Below are 18,555 nucleotides of genomic sequence, written 5' to 3' on the forward strand. Positions count from 1 at the left end.
CATAAGAATGTCCTCTTCTTTTGAGGTGTCCCTTTCTGGTTGATTCACTGTACATTTTAACACGTGAAGGGCTCGGAAATCCTCTAACAGAGAAATCTAGTTTTATGTCAGTGCTTCCCCAAATGATTTGCTGCCCAAAGCTTTTTATCATCTAATACCTGTAAGATCCCATGGAATTAGCATTCTGTGGAATAGTCTGTGTTAAATGCTGATTTTTACTTTTGATTTTCATATGGATCCTGTTAACATTACTATTAAATGATTGAGATTTACTGTCTAGGAGAGTCAGCAAGTAAGATGAATTACAAGCAGATGGCTGATGCTGTATTTACAACTCATTCCTGTATTAGTTTGCTAGGGCTGCCATAACAAAGTACTATAAACTCAGTACCTTAAACAACAAAAATTTGTTTTTTCCAGAGGCTAGAAGTCAAGATCCAGGTGTCAGAAGGGCTGGTTTCTTCTGAGGGCTAATCTGTTCCATACTTCTGCCCTAGCTTCTGGTAGTTTGCTGACAAACTTTGGCATTCCTTGGCTTGCAGAAGAATCACCCAGATCTCTGCCTTCATCTTCACGTGGCATTCTCCCTGTGTGCATATGCTAATTTCCCCTTTTTATAAGGGTACTAATCAAACTGGATTAGAACCCACTCTAATGGCCTCATCTTAACTAATTACGTCTGCTATAGCCCTACTTCCCATTAAGCTACTTTCTGAAACACTGGAGGTAAGAACTTCAATATGTGAATTTTGTGGGGACACAGTTCAATCCATAATAATTGTTTTTCTGGGAGAAGAAATGCCTATTATGTAAATTCCTTTAAATCAGTCTGCTACATGTAGGCTCACATTCAGGAAAATGGGAAATAGAAAGTCAAATAGAAGAAGATTGGGTGCTACTGAAAGTAGAGACTCTGCTTACTCAAAGATGGAAGGGGATGCTGCGTACTGGGAATAAGATCGTGGGGAAATTATAAAAATGGTGAGGAAGAAATATGTTTTTCCAGAAAAGAATTAACACATTGAAAACTTGAGGCAGTTACTTGATCTTTAACGACAATGTAGTTATGTATCAATAAAGGATTTATCAACTCTATGCCATGATAGACTATATTATGGGCTATCTCTCTACTTCAAAATCCAACTCCTTTAAATTTTATTTTCAAAGTCAATAGCCATTCTACCTATAAATTATTTAACTGTAGCATTTTAGGACTTGTTCAGTCTGGAATAACCTCAGAGAGCATATGGAGAGTGTCTGTTTAGTAACGTAGAACACCTGGCACAAAATATGTGTAGAATGCTGCTTTAACAAATATACTATGCAGAGCTTCTACGTAAAGCTTTTGTTACCTGATAAACGGGAAGCATCTGTTAACTTACGAAAGTAATTCACAGCTAGAAGTCCTATGGCAAAAAGACTAGAATGACTTAATGAGCACTTGAGAGCAAGGCTCTCGTTCATTTTTGTTTCCCTAAATTCTTGGCATGGAGAACCGTGAATGGTGAATGTTCAATATATGTTTGTGAAATATCTTGATTGAGTGAACAAGAATGAATGAATTATTGTTAAAAGTACTCATTTCTATCCACTTTTATTAATGCTCATGTATACCAAAGTTTAGGCTTTGATATCAAATAATTCTGGAATCAAATTGCAATGCTGGTGCTTATTAGCTGTGATATTTGTAAGTTACTAAAATATCTTGAGTCTCAGTTTCCTTATCTGTCAAAGGGGGACAGTAATGCCTATATCAAAAAGTAAGAGTAAATAAAACTGTCGCAGCTTTAATATTGGCCATTACTATTATCATATTTCACCTAGATGAAGACAACCACTTCAAAATGGGTCTACTTAAACTGGTCGTGCCTCCTCCATTCTATACGCAGGAGCCAGTACAGTCTCCCTAAAATGAAAATCCAGTCATGTACCTCTGCTCCTTGGAGTCCTCCAGTGTTCCCCTACTGCACTCAGAATAAAGCCCAGATTTCTTGGAGCCGATTAAGATGCCTCACAATCTGACTGTCTTTCTCCTCATTAATGTGACAGTTAATTTAATGTGGCAACTTGACTGGAACATGGGATGCCCAGATGAAATTTGGGTGTGTCTGTGAAGGTGTCTCAGGATGAGTTTGCATTTAATTGGTGGGCTGAGGAAAGCAGATTGCCCTCCCCAATGTGTGTGGGCCTTATCCCCTCCATATATGTGGAGCGAGGGGAGAGAGAGGTCTTCTATTGGTTCTGTTTCTCTAGAGAACTCTGACTAATACAACTAACAATCCATACTTCACTCTTACTGAACAGTTTACTTTTCCGTGGAAGCTCCACGCTCTCTCTTTTCTAATAGTCCCACTTCCAGACCTCCTCTTCCCTATTCCCTCCCCCTACTTTTTTCCTTTTCTTCCTGACTCTCTTGATTAAATTTTAGTTTTTCTCAAGTTGGATTTTCTACTTGAATATGCCACTGGGAAACCTCAGGAGCCCCTCGTGACTGGCCCTGGGTTTCTCCTATAGGCCCTCGGGTATTCTAGGCTTCATCTGATTCTGCCATTGACGATAGGGCATTCGCGTCTCCCATTTGATTTTGCACTTACCTCCCAAACTTTAATGTATGCTTCTATGCCTAGCGTAGTCTCTGACACCTCGTATGTGATGAATAATTGTTTTATTGAATAAATAAATCAGTGAAAAAAGATAGTATTTGTAAAAATCAGGGTACTGTTATTGGCATATAATAGATGTCACAGATAAATGTCCATTAGAATTTTAGATTTATAAACTATTAGAAGCACTTTTGTAATAATCACTGCAGAACAGAGATAATAGAGACGTTGCTTTTTCAAATACTAGACATTAACCTGAGGTTTTTATAGCATATGAGTTATTGAAATCTAGTTAAAGTCACAAAAAGAATTTTAAAAAGTGAGCACATTTTAACTTCAATGATATCTAACATAAGTAACTATAAGTTAACTTTATAAACCAATTTTCTACACTAATGAAATTTTATGATTGTTTCAATTATGTGAAATGTATTTCACAAAATTTGATGTCTGTACCAATGTTAAAATTTAATTTCAGATGGGTAAAGACAGGGTCAGGAAGTAAAACCGTCTGAGAGGAGGACCACAGAGCTCTGCCTTGAAGGGCAGCGAACCACAAGAGGGAGACTGCTCACTTCTAAGATAGGCATGCAGACGAGTCCAATTTAATCTTATATGAAATGTTTCCCTTCATTGATTAGGTGGTAAAATTCTTTTTAAATTTTTTTCAGCTTGTGGTATGTTTAGTTTCGCTAACTAGCATAGAGAAGGAAATTATAATCCAGTGCCTTAATAAATGATGCTCCTTTAGACCCTGGTGATGGGCATTGTGCCTATTCCTTTAGATAGAGACGATTCCTTTCCCATAGGGAGACTCATATTTCTGATATCGCACTTTCCTTTCTCAAAGATGGGACTTCTGGTATTCAATTTCCCAGCATGTAATAAAAGTTAGTTTCCTTTAAAAATTTTTTTGATCTGTGGAGATTGGATAATCCTGAGATGCTAAATTTTCTAAAATGTTATTTAATCATTCTAGCTTTTTTGTCCAAAGGTGTCATATCTCAGACAATACTAATTCTTCTTTTTTCGGAGAAGTACTTTTAATCTTGACTACACATGAGAATCACTTGGAGAACTTTTTTTTTAAAAAGAAAAAAGTTTGGGCCATATATTAGACCAACTAAATTGCATCCCACGGGGTGGGACCAAGGCATGGATATTTCTTACAATCTCCCTCAAGTGATGATAAAGTGAAGCCAAGAATGAGTCCAGTGCCTTAAGGTCTATATTTTGTTAAAAATCAGAATCACTTGTCCAAGTTTTAATTCCGAATCTAATGCCCCAGAGGGTTCTGATATTACTGAGTTTTCTGTGTTTTCCCGGTTTTAAACTAATTGGTGTTCTTTTTATTTTCTGATTTCAAAAAAGAGACAGCAATGCAGAAAAGCACAAAGAAGAAAATCAAAGTCACCTATGATCCCATTGCTTACAGACAAGGGATTGGGAGACCACTGTTAAAATTTTATACTTTAAAAATTTTAAATTTAAAATTTTTCAAGTGAGCGTAATTACCATACCCTGTTGTGTGAGTGCAGATTCTGTTCATTGCTGTTTTAGGATTAAATTGAGCTGGAAGGAGATATCAAGAGATTACTTGGTTTAAACTTCTGCCTTATTAAAGCAAGGTTTTTTGTTTTAATCCAGAATGTGTGGTTGAGGCAAAAGGCAGTTAAAATTACTTTTTCAAAGACACACAGGTAGTGAAGTACGTTGAACCAGATTCCCCATCTCTGCCTTTCTGCAGTTTGTAGCCCAGTGCCTTGTGTTCTGAATTACTATAGACTTTTTCATCCTCAAGCAATTACCTTGGATTCATGCTACCTTCTTCCTGGATACTAATAATATTATTTTAAAATGTGTATAAACCTCCGTCTGTCTGTCTACCTTTAGTTACTCATGTTTGCCCGGCTCTGCTGAACATTCCTGTTGAGACCAGCCTCCTGACAGCCTTGTGAATTACATCCTTCGTCCTTCAGTCCAGTTCCCAGGCTTCCCACGTCCACTGACCCTGAGTACTAGTACAGTCACCTACATCCTGTAAACCGGGCAAACCACTGATTTTCTTAATCCTGGGCCATAAATCTGACTAGTGACTGCTTGTCATCCATCCTAGGAATATCATAGGCAAAACTGCCTCCCATTCTATTAGCAAACACGTTGTCTAATTAGTGAAAAATTGGGCCATTGTGTCAAGTAAGCGATGGCTTGCAATAAATGCCATTAAAGAATTTCAGGAGTTCATTCATATCCATCTTAATTATAACTGAGTAATAGGGTCAGGTTCTTTCCTTACAAAGTAAATGATTCCTTACGTATAATGGTAGAGTTCTAAAAGTTGAAATTTAAATAAGACTGGCTCCCAGTGTTAGTGACCCTAAATAATGTTTAATTAAGCCTGAATTTTGAGTAAATTATTTCCAAACTGATTTAAAAGCTAATGAGATAATAATCGCCCGGGAGAGAGCAGCATGGCAGCAATAGTATGAAACAGCAGCTGCCTGGCTAGTTTGTATGTTTTCTCTTTTCTGGATCTCAGGCATGCTTAATTGACTTAAAACATTATGGTTCAAATGGACTTAAGGTCACTAAATAGGCCTAAAATGTGGATAGAATTAAATTATATCTGAAGTGTTTAAGGCCCAAATATATGAACATAGTTGAAGTAATGTGAGAAAAAAAATGCCAATTTCTCATGTAACACAATTAAAAATGAATATTGGTTCAGTTACCCTAATAGAACGTGAGGAAACTTGGAGAGTTTATTCAGCCAAGTTAATAGCATAATTATTGAAAAGCCATAGTGTTGATAGAACCTGTGTTAACACATATAGGATACACATATATAGCATATATGATCACCTCAGAAATATTCTAGGGAAGATTGTTCTGCCTTTTTAATAATCATTTTCTGAAAATAAAGTCCTAAAAAGTCTTAATGGAAAATGTGGGACACACACAAGTGAAAAGACAGAGTCAATTGTGATACCACCATAACAAAGCAATGATCACGAACACTTCAGATTTTTAGTCTTTTTTCCCTAATGTCCTTAAAATAAAACTATTTTCATATCGGATGCTCTTTTTGTAATCTTCTTTTCTGACTTACTGTGTTAGGAAGAGCGCTCCATGTCATTATTTTTTAACTGATCTCACGGTGCTTTAACTGGTCTCAAAGCTTTTATTCTGCATACAAAAGCACAAAGCAAAAAGAGTGAAAGCTCTGAGTGTCTAATATTAAGGATTCTGTATAATACCTTCCATCATATGAAAGACAAATTGTGGGGGAAAAAAGGATTTGCAGCATACATAGCAAGCATAGGGGAGTATATGAAAGGCTTTCTTAGCAGTGGAAAAATTGTGAGACTTCTAAGAAAATAATTCACGAAAGGAAAAATACAAATGTAGTTATATATGAAAAAATGTTTGATCAGATTGGTAATTTAACATCCTGAGTAGACAACAATGAATAAAATGCTCAGTAAACTATACAGCTGTTAAATGTTATATCACTAGAAGAAAATCTGAGAATTTCAAAATGCTTTCATGCTGAATACCTGCCATTTTTTTTAGTACATGCTTCTATCCTGATCTAAATAGCAACAAATGGAGCTGGTATAGTTGATGGCCATATGTAAAGAGTGAACCTCAATCTTACTTAATTTTTGTTAATATACAAAATAACTCAAAATAGACCCAAATTTAAGAGAGAAAACTATAAAACTTCTAGAAGAAAACACAAAATCTTGGGTTTAGTAAAGATTTCTTAAAAATGAAGCACAAACAAAGAAAAAAACCAATAAATGCACTTCAAAAACACTTTTGCAATTTGAAACACCTTATTATGAAAATGTAAGCCACAGATTGGGAGAAATTATTTGCAAAATATACGTCAAGCAAAGGACTTGTGTCTAGAATATATAAAGAACTCCTACAACTTAATAAGAGGAAAATCACTTAAAAAATGAATAAAAGATCTGAGCAGACATTTCACCAAAGTTGTACAGATGGCACATAGCACATGCAAAGATGCTCAACATACACTGCAGATACCAGTATATACCACTACAGATACCAGTATATACTACTAGAAGGGTTAGAATTAGAAAGACTGATTATACCACTGACTACAAGAATGTAAAATGGTACAAACACTTCAGAAATCAGATTGGCAGTTTCTTTTCTTAAAAAGGTGCACTACATAATTTTTGTGGTAATATTGCCAAACATGTATAACCTATTCCAATCATGAGAAAACTTTGGAGAAATCCAAACTGAGGGACATTCTACAAAGTAACTGTCAGCACTCTGCAAAACTGTCAAGGTCATGAAAGGAAGGCACGACTAAGGACCTATTTCAGACTGGAGGAAGGCGGAGAAATGACAACTGAATGTAATATGGGATTTTAGATAAACTTCTAGAACAGGAAAGGTTATCAGTGAAAAGATTGGTGAAATTCAAATGAAATCTTATTTTACTTGCTATATTGTACCAATGTTAATTTCTTGTTCATGATAATCGCACTAAGGTTATGTAAGATGTTAACTTTAGGACAATTGAGTGAGAGATAAGAGGAAGCTTTTTGTACTCTTTTTGCAAATTTTCTATAAATCTAAATTCAAAATAAAAAGTTTTTTTAAAAGCTTCAGTTTTACTTGGTTAGAATATTCATATTCAGAATATCAAAATAATTTGAACAGACTTTCAAAGACCTAGTATCACCCAATAATACTAAACAAATATTAGTTATTCATAAATTTATTTAGTGTCCTTGTAATTAGATTCAAACCATAGACTAAAAAAAGTTAGAGTAGAAAAGTTAAATATACACCTACCAAATGACCTAACCATTCCGTTCCTAGGTATTTTTGTAGGAGAAATGAATGCATATGTCCATACAAAGACTTGTACGCTAATGTTTATAGCAACTTATTTGTAGTAACCAAAAACTGGAAACATGTACAAAAGCAAAAAACTGAAAATATATATAATTTAACCTATGTCAGTTATAGCTCAACAACACAGTTAAAAAACAGCAGTGGTATTTTATTAAACCTCTTAAACTGGAAAACCCTGGGGTAAGTATATAAACTGGATTCCCAGATTAGAATTTGTTTGTGGTTCGTGTCTGAGATCCCCAATGTCAAGTTCTAGTTTTTAAAATATGCTTATGTGCTGTATACCGTGAAAACCTATGTTGAGTATTTACTTCATAATTATATTTTTTCATACAGAGATTTATAGTGTTTAATCAATTTGAAGGATGTAGCATTTGTATTTTTGGAAACTATGTTCGAATCAGCATTTAGTGCAATGCAGTTTTATATTTTCATGGCTTAGTTCTTTCTTTTTATTGAGGTCATGATAGTTTATAACATTGTGACATTTCAGTTGTACATTTGTATTTGTCAGTCACCACATAAATGTGCCCCTTCACCTCTTGTGCCCGCACCCCAACCCCCTCCCCCCTGGTAACCACTAATCTGTTCTCTTTGTCCGTGTGTTTGTTTATCTTCCACATATGAGTGAAATCATATGGTGTTTGTCTTTCTCTATGTTGCTTATTTCTCTTAATATAATACCCTCAAGGTCCATCCATGTTGTTGTGAATGGGACAATTTTGTGTTTTCTTATGGCTGGGTAGTATTTCATTGTATATACGTACCTTATCTTCTGTATCCAATCATCAGTTGACGGGCACTTGTGTTGCTTCCACGTCTTGGCTGTTGTGAATAATGTTGCAGCGAATATAGGGGTGCCTAAGTGTCTTTGAATTGTTGATTTCAAGTTCTTTGGATAAATACCTAGTAGTGCGATAGCTGGGTCATAAGGTATTTCTATTTTTAATTTTTTGAGGAATCTCTATAGTGTTTTCCATAGTGGCTGTACCAGTTTGCATTCCCACCAGCAGTGTATGAGGGTTCCCTTTTCTCCACAATCTCTCCAACATTTATTTTTTGTCTTGGTGATTATAGCCATTCTAATGAGTGTAAAGTGATAGCAGTGTAGTTTTGATTTGCATTTCCCTGATAATTAGTGATGTTGAACATCTTTTCATGTGCCTGTTGGCCATCTGTATATCTTCTTTGGAAAAATGTCTGTTCACATCTTCTGCCCATTTTTGATTGGGTTGTTTGTTTCTTTTTGTTGTTCAATTGTGTGAATTCTTTATATATTATGGAGATTAACCCCTAGTTGGACATATGATTTTCAAATATTTTATCCAAGTTGGTGGGTTGTCTTTCGTTTTAATTCTGGTTTCCTTTGCCTTGCAGAAGCTCTTTAGTCTAATGAAGTCCCACTTGCTCAGTTTTTCTTTTGTTTCCCTTGCCTGCGTAGACATGGTATTCGAAAAGATACTTCTAAGATTTATGTCAAAGAGTGTATGGCCTATATTTTCTTCTAGGAATTTTATGGTTTCAAGTCTCACCTTCAAGTCTTTGATCCATTTTGAGCTAATTTTTGTGTATGGTGGAAGATAATGGTCTACTTTCATTCTTTTGCGTGTGGCTCTACAGTTTTCCCAGCACAATTTATTGAAGAGACTTTTCTTTCTCCATTGTATGTTCTTAGCTCCTTTGTCACAGATTAGATGTGTGGTTTTATTTCTGGGCTTTCAGTTCTGTTCCATTGATCTGTGTGCCTGTTTTTGTAGCAGTACCATGCTGTTTTGTTTACTATGGCTTTGCAGTATATTTTGAAGTCAGGGATTGTGAGGTCTCCAGCTTTGTTCTTTTTTTCTCAGGATTGCTTTAGGTATTTGGGGTCTTTTGGTGCCCCATATGAATTTTAGGATTCTTTGTTCTGTTTCTGTAAAGAATGTCATTGGGATTCTTATTGGGATTGCACTGAATCTGTAGATTGCTTTAGATAGTAAGAACATTTTAGTTATGTTTATTCTTACAGTCTATGTGCATAGAATATCTTTCCATTTCTTTATGTCATCGTCGATTTCTGTCAGTAATGTCTTAAAGTTTTCCGTGTACAGGTCTTTCACATCTTTGGTTAAATTACGACTTAGTTCTTTATAAGATTTAAGAATTCAGTTCTTTGTGAGAATTAGTTCTTTATAAGAACTAATTGAATAGAAAAGAAGAAAATGAATCACAAATTTGGAGATTTTACGCTGACATTTACTTATTTTTATCCCAAATTGTCTTATTCTTACATTTATTGTACTTTTGTTTTTCTCTAATGATTTAATCTCAATGAACGCCAAACAACTTACCAACACATGTGATTGAGGTATTCATATCCCATTTACAGCTTCCAAGTTTAGTAGATTCTAGTCTATAAGATGATATTTAAAGTTCATAAAGAATATGGGAATATACTCAGAAAAAGATTCTAAAATCAGATCTAATCATCTCGATACTGATGATTAGATTTAAACAAATCATTACCCTGTAGCATTGTGTGATCCCTACATTTCCCTCAGTCCTCAGATGACATTTTTGAATTCCAATTTCAAATCTAGTTTTCATTCCAAATTTTAGCTAAGATTGGGCTATACCATTTTAATGTCTAAAATTCCCCTCAAATGTATTCTATTCTCCCATCCATATGTGATCTTCACAGCTTGAACTTCAATAATTCATCATGGTCTTCACTTAGGGACAATGTCTTTCTCTTGAGGTTACTCATATACTCATTTGGCATTCTCTTTATGAATAAATTTGTTTATTTACCTCATTTTAACTTATCTTTCCATGTCAGTGAATATTTTGTGATTATCCTATGAGGTTTGCCTAAAACAATATTTGGTTTTTTAAAACTACAGTAAAATACTTATTTAAACGAACATTGTCTTTTGAAAGTTTTGTACTTATTCCAATGTTGTTGCTGCTATTGTAAGTATTTTCAAACTCCTGTTTTAAAATTATCTGCAAAAGCAATGGTTCATTAAAAAAAATAACTTCTCATTAATAATCTTGATCCTCTGTTTTAAATTATTGGAATGTAATAAAACAGTTGGGGAGGAATCTAATCTAGTAATTCTGATAAAATATTTAATTTTATACAAGTTATTACAAGACTGCATTTTATTATTTTAAAGAGTTTAAAAAATATTTTAAACAGTATTTTAAAATAAAAAAGTATTGTAAAAGAAATAAATTACTTTCTGAGATGAGTTTTTTGGAGAGAATACTTTTTTAGAATAAGATCTGGAATACTTAATTTAAAAAGTCTCATTATATAACAATCAGTTGAGATGAAAAGATGCATGGTGCCACAAGGAATCTAAAAAGGTCATGCATTTGTCCAAACTTGGCTGCAGAATTTGGAGTATTTAAACATTCCCTAACAAATGCCTGTAACATTTAAATCTATCTATAAATCTATCTAAATAAATTATAAAATGCATAATATAAGGTCCATATATGTATGTGCATGCGTGTATATATATATCAAATAGAACTGTGCTGGACAAATATAAAACATGTTTCTTTCCCTACAGGTATTTTTTTCCCTTCAATCTTTTGTCTGAATCATCTTTTATATAAATCTCATTAGGATTAGAGAGATTTGGATTTGAAAACCTGGTTTTATGATCTATTAACTATGTGATCTTGACCACATTATCTAAACTCTCAGTCTTAGATCTGCGTTTGTATATTGGAAATAGCACTTACTTTGTTTGAGGGTTGGATAAGAGATTGGGAATAGACTGCCTAACAGCGCTGGTTATATAGCAGACATTCAGACACTTCTGCTCTCTGTGCCTCTATTGCATCTTTCACCTGTATCTGAGATGGCCAATATTTGTATTTGCATATTGGAACTCCACAAATCTTGCCTTTCAGTAAAATTGACTTTGTTTTCCAGAACATTCTTTTGCTTCTTTTGGATAGTTGGATTATTTTTGTTGTTTAACTCCTTTCTGCTGAAAATTTTACTAGGCCTATATCTGTCTTTTATTACACAAAGTTGTACAAAGAGAAAATTCAGTCCAAGTGGTTTTATCTTGTGAAAAGATTTATGAAAACTTTTGGGAAAAGAGCGTAAATTAGTAATAGAAAAATTTTCTGAAAGAAGTCATCTGAAGATGAATGGAGTTTATTAGAAGATCTACAAAGTAGTAACAGTTTTGCATACCAATGTGACTTTTAAAAACTATAGTCTGAGTATATAATTTCTACTACATAATGCAGTGGTTCAATTGATCCCTTCAGATTTTTTATGAATCTACAAATATAGGGCAAATGTGTTTTAGGTAGGTATTAAAATTAATTCTAATACCAAAAATAAAACTCTGCCTTATTAGTGTAGTAACATCTACTGTGAACTGCCCCAGGCCTGTAAAACCAAAGCTATGGTAATTGGTAACGACTGATAATGATGCTGAAGTACAGATCGTGTGCTGTATGTTAATGAACATGTCTTCTCCCTGTTGACTGCTTGTCCCAGGCTCCCATCCACTTTGAGTCGTCCTAGCTCAGAATTATGCTCTTTCATATCTGATTGTCAGCTAAAGTCAAGTCCCTGTTAATGTACATAATAGAAATAGAAATGTTTGGGGCTGGCCTGCTAGTGTACCAGTTGAGTTCACATGCTGTGCTTTGGCAGCCTGGGGTTCACAGGTTTGGATCCCAGCCGCTGACCTACGCACCCCTCATCAAGCCATGGTGTGGTGGCATCCCACATACAATATAGAGGCATGGATGTTAGCTCAGTGACAACCTTCCTCAAGCAAAAAGAGGAAGATTGGCAGCAGATGTTAGCTCAGGGCCAATCTTCCTCACCAAAAAAAAAAAAAAATATATAAATAAAAAGAGAGCGAGAAAGGAAATGTTTCATAAAGCTCTTAACCCTTATTTGCATTGGTGCCTTCACTCTGTAGGTTGTTGTTTTTCTCTTGAATCACATGTTTTAATTAAGTTGCATATTTTCTAGATATATCATCACATCACAAATTAATAGCCTTTTGAATTTTCACTAATATTTTATCTCCAACCTATTAAATGTTTTACAACACTACCTGGGGCCTTAAGTGAATCACTTTTAGAAATCTCTTTTTCTTGTGTATGTAAAGAATCAGAATCATTCAGGTAGTAGAGTCATGCTGGTAATAGAGCTGAACTTCTGCTGAATTAGGCAGTTCCCTTCTTAACTAGTGCTCAAAGTTTACTTTAAGAGTAAAATTGATCTCTTTAGTTTAGCTCTTCAGTTTAATCACTGATACTAATAGGTAAATTCCTCTTGAAGACTAACGAAAGATTTTCCTAAGTTGACAAGAAGTGCTACATGAATAACTTGAAATGCAGAACAGAAAAAGTTGTGTTGTCATTTGGATGCTGGGCAGGTGGCTATGACGGCCACTATATTATTCCCTCCTGTATAATAACTCTAAGGCATGAGTTGGATTAGGCTGGAAAACAAACAAAATTTATTATTTGGCCTAAATAGATGAACCTGAACTCTAGAATCATCTATATTTCATCTGTTTGTTTTCACATAACCATATGTACGTGCATTGTACAAAAGTGAGATAATAAATTTTACATCTTGGACTTTTCATTTTCTATTATGCTACGAGCCTGTTCTCCATTAAGTACTTTTTGAGAAAATTTTTGAGGGATTATATCTTGCTCTACCATGCAGTCTGCGATTGTTGAGTATTTAGGTTTGGAATTTCTATTCTTATTTCTTATAATGGTTATTTTTTTCTTAGTATATACTAGACTATATTTTTTTCTTAGCATATACTAGAATATATGCTAAGAAAATGATCAATATATGAATACTTTTAGGGCTGTTTATACATAAACTGCTTTCCAGAAAGTTTTATCTGATTTGCATTTTTCTAGTGCATATTAGTTTATCATTAAATATTTTCCTACACTGACTATTACCTTTTAAACATTATGTGCAAATTTCTTAAGTAAAAAGTCATATCTTGTTATTTTAACTTGAAATTTTTTATTATTTATGTGTATCTATATATGAAAAGCTTTGTTTATAACTCATCTAAAGTTCTTTGAGAATATACTCTCTATTCATTTTATATCAGGGTTAAAGTATTTTTAACTTATTTTTAATATTTACTCCTTGTTTTTTGTTAAGATGCAGATTTTACATATTACCTTCCAATTTTCTTATGTTCGCATGGGTGGAATTTCTGTTTTATGACATAATTATTTGTGATTACATAGAATTGTAACTAGTATAAAATACAATATTTTAATTTTATAGACTATATTTCTAAAAAAATATCCTATATAAAATGTAGGATTAAACTCTTGAAAAAGTTTAAACGAATAAACATACTGTTTTGAAAGGATAAATAGATTTATTATTTTGATTCCTGTTTATCCATATTTCAGAACGAGTCTGAAGAATCTCTGGTAAGAGAATTCTTGTTGACTTCGCAGTGAGGTCTACTCCAACCCATTATTGAACATTATAATCTGCCAACCTCACCCCCACTTTGCCTTATTCTGCTCTATTATTTCCTTTTACTCTGTTCTATTTTTGCCTTATTCTGTTCTATTATTTCTTTTTATTCCTTTTTATTTTTCCCTTTTCTCACGACTGTTATCACCTTCTAGCATACAACATAGTTTAAGTTTTACATTTATTATTTGTTGTTCATACCCTCTCACCCCCATTCCTGTCTAGAATGAAAGTTCAGGACAGGTATTTTTGTTTTGTTCTCTGTATTCCTAAAGTGGAATTCGTGGAAACAGAGAGTGGAATGGCGGTTACCACGGTCTTGGGGATGGGGGAATTGGGGAGATGTTGTTAAGGGTACAAACTTGGAACTAGAAGGCAAATAAGTTCTGGAGGTCTAATGCACAGAACGGTGATTGTAGTCAACAATACTGTGCCGTATCCTTCAAAATTTCTAAGGGACTAGATCTTAAATGTTCTCACCACAAAAAAGAAATGATAATTATGTAACTTGGTAGAGACATTTAGCTAAAGCTGTAGTGGTAATCATATGACTTGTATACTGACTGGACCTACAAAATTCCTTCAAGGCTTAACTAAGAAATCCCCGAATAGAATCTACTGTATCTTATAGCAGCAGTGAAAGATTGACCAGCCTGGAACTTCTATTGGATCGGATGCTGATGGAGACAAGGCTTTCTGCAAGAGAAGGAATGAGAGCCTTATAGGCCAATTAATGGGACTAAAGAGAAATCCATAGATATTGATAGTGAACATGTTGGCCAACTTATCAACTAGGCAATAAATGACCCTCTCGTTTATTGCCTGACAATAAGGAAGAATTGAGGATGTAGTTATAGGCCAAATATCAGGAAGTAGTTTTAAAGACCGCTGCGCAATGGTGGTGATGTTATATCATCAATATAATGTATTATTAAATTTGAGACCTGTGTTGAAACCAAGTCTTTTCTAACCAAATTAGGATAGTTAGCTGGTGAGTTCAAATAGCCCTGTGCACACCAGTAAATGTAAACTGGGACCTGGGCATATTGCAGTTGACTCTTTTTTTTTTTAAACTGGGATTGAAAGAAGGTGTTGGCAACATCAACCACTGAAAACCACTCCCCTTTGACTTGTTACACTGTTTGTATTTCTAACATCATGTCCAGAGCTACTGAGGCTATCGATGGGACTACTTTGTTCAAACTGTGATAATCTATAATAAATATCCGTAAGCCCTCTGCCTTTTTCACAGAATACCTGTGGTTGTAATACAGAGAATTAGCTTATATCAATACTTCTGTTTTTAACATGTCACTAAATAAAGCTGTAATCTTTTTTTCTCACCAGGTATTCCATACTGTTTCAAATTAAGAAAATGTGTAGGCTCTGGCAATTCCAAAGGCTCCCATTTAGCAGGGCCAATTAATATGGCTTAAGGGCAATTTTATGTGTTTTCCATTTAAGATATCAGGTAGATGAAGTGTCTCCCAATCAGACATAATATCCATTTTAAGAATACATTCAGGTAATGGAGATGCAATTACCGCCTATGGCATTTGTTCAAACAGTCCAATCGCATACAGATCTTTAACTCCATTCACAGAAACATCCTCGTATGCTCTTAATCCACGTGTTGCTCCTTTTAGAGGTGTTTTAATTGTTGCTAATTCTCCTCCTGGTTGGTAGGACTTCATTGCCAATATAGAAGTCACTTTTGGTCTGCTGCATGGTAACAAATAGTGCTAAGATTTGTCCTCAGTGGGCAGATTCCCACCCCCTTTCAGGCAACAGTTACAGAAATGGGCATCTACACAATGAATGTGAAAAGAGGGAAATCTGTGAATACTACGGGTAGAAACCAGGCAAATGGTTAGAAATTCAGCTCAGTCTAAAGCTAGGGTGTGGCATGCAATACTTGCTAAGGAATAAAGGCAACATCCGGCTGTCTTATGGTTCACCTCCTCCTGTTGTGTAATAAGCCAATCTGAGATCCATTCAGAGAGAGCAGCAAAAGCTCTTAGTTTTTTTTCCTGCAGTGGGTACTAGCAGCTATAAGGACATTCTGGTACTCTTGGAGAGATTTCCCCGAGAGAGAGAAACTCCAATGGGAAACAATAGATGAGTAGTTGGCTAGTACTTGGGCTCTAACCGTCATGGGCTAGCTTTACTATGCCGATGAAGGAGAATAACCGGAAAATGTGAACTCACCTGAAGAATTACAGGAACATTTTTGAAGTTAACCCCACCAAGCTAGAAAACTTCCCTAGCCTTTTTGTTAAAATCAGGCAAAAACTAAGATGTTGTCATGACAACTGGGCAGCAGATACCCAAGATTAAGATGGACTCCTTTAAAAAATTTGTCACTATGTGAATCAAACCCAAGTTAACCTAAGGGCACAAACTTGTGGTCTTAGTTGGAAAGCAATGTGTCTCTGGCTGTTTCATCAGGGAGTATACACATCTAAAATAAATAGTGCCAGGATCTTGCTGTCTCATGCAGAGCATCCAGTGGGTCAAGAACATGGAAGGTCATTTAGCTGAGCTGTGATTGAGCAGCTTCTCAAAGCTGCAAGTGAGTGCAAAGCATTGGCACAGAGTTGTGTCTTCCTTTGTGTACCACGTTTCTGAGTTTTACCTCTATTCCAACCTCAGTTGCTTTAAGAATAAAGTTTATCAAGTGTGAGGCCAAAGTCTTAGTGTCTCAAGGGGGAATGAAGGCCACATGCCACTTCCAGGGATGCTGGGGAACTTTGGGCATGGGAGGGACTTGCATGTTTATGACTCTGTTAAATACAGACGCCCAAGTCAGCATCCTACCATTAGGGGAGGGGGACTCCTGAATTCAAACAATGTTGGGGTTAGTGTTCAGTCAGGAAGGGAGGCTAACATTACCTGGTTGGACCTTTGGTATAATTCAATGTTCTGTTGTCATGGCTTCTACGTCTGAATGAATAGTAGGAATTGATGTTTTATACTTGGCTTTCTCTATGCCATCTGAGCCAGACGGGATTCTCCCAATATGGGAGAGCCCCATTCAGAGAGGCATTAGTATCTTTGGCGTCCCACAATCCTAATGACTCCTTTGAGGTACAAGTTGTGACTGATTTTGCCTTATGGAACCTCTGGCAAAAGGAGGCAGCTTTTACCAGTGGTACCCATTAGGTTTTTGGGCTCCTGTCTCTCTGGCAGGGCTACCAGGTAAACCTCCTTTGAAAAGCAGCTATTAGCTTTTCACCAGGCTTTTGCTGAAACTTAACACCAGCCCCAAGATACTTTCTGATTCTCTAGAATGGTATTTCCTTTTGTGGTGGGTCAACTTGGACTCAGTGACTAATGGGGGTGGGCGTGGGAGGGTCCAACGAAGCCTGTCAAATGGAAATAGTGTATTTAAGGACACTGCAGTCCTTGCTGTCTGGTCTGCTGTTTGGAAAAATACAGACTGACAGATTAAAGACACTCCTTTTTGGGGCCACAAACTGTAGAAACAAATAGCAACTGCTGATCTTCTTGGCTGACAAACTCATATACATATCCATTGTAAGAAACCGTTATATGATGAGACTGACTAGAATCAAGCTGCTGGTTAAGCCCAGACCATCCAGATTTCCACTGTTGCTATCTAGATCCATCATCATACTGGACAGGACAACACGTCTATCATCATAGACTGGGCTCAAGCAAAGGCATCTACGTTTCTGATACCACTGTAGTCAGATTTGTGACTCCTGGCAGACGTTGACCCATTTGTCTCACAGTGAGGGGGCCCTCATTGCATAGGGCAAGGCTCCTGCTGCTTTGGCAAATTGACTACATCAGATCTTTGACCTCTCTTTAGGCTTTCACTGAGGGCTCACTGCTGTTAAAACTGTTTCAGGTTATGATGTAGCTGTTCAGTCTTGCCAGCTGACTATGACCACCCTGTTGTGGAACTTGAAAATTATCCATGTCATACTTTCAGCTTTCCAGACCATTTGCGGAGAGCGATACTCCTTTTATTGCAACAGCCACTCACCATTGGGTTGATAGTCAAGATATTAGATAGACCTTCCATACTCCCTGCCATCTACAAGCGTCTGATATTAAGTGTTGAATGGCATCCTCAAAATTAAACTCAAAACGTTTTCTCACTTTGTCTTTCTCACCTCTTCCTAGTCCACACATCTTAGTAAGAAACTTTGGTATTAAATGTGACTGTCCCCCCAAAAAGTTATCTTCTCTTGACTGCTTCCTGGGTTATGATTAGAACAAAAATGGTGGCAATTTAAGTAGACTTTTTTGAAAATTTAGAAATTTACTCAATTTCTGTGTAAGATGAGTTCTTTTCTATTACTGCAACGCTGGTTGGTACACACCCTGAATGGTACCAAAAGGGAGACCTAAAGAATTCAAACTTAATTCTGCTTCAATCCTAGATTTTCTTAGTACATTGACATGGTCCTAGATCTTAAGAATGAATACCACTTGGTAAAATAGTAGCTCACTAAGTCCTTCCACAGTAGCCCATCCAGGCCAAAATGGGTCTCTGCAAGTTTGATTAAAATGTCCTTGCTCCTTTTG

The sequence above is a fragment of the Equus quagga genome, chromosome 4 (assembly GCF_021613505.1).
Source record: "Equus quagga isolate Etosha38 chromosome 4, UCLA_HA_Equagga_1.0, whole genome shotgun sequence".
NCBI lineage: Eukaryota > Metazoa > Chordata > Mammalia > Perissodactyla > Equidae > Equus > Equus quagga.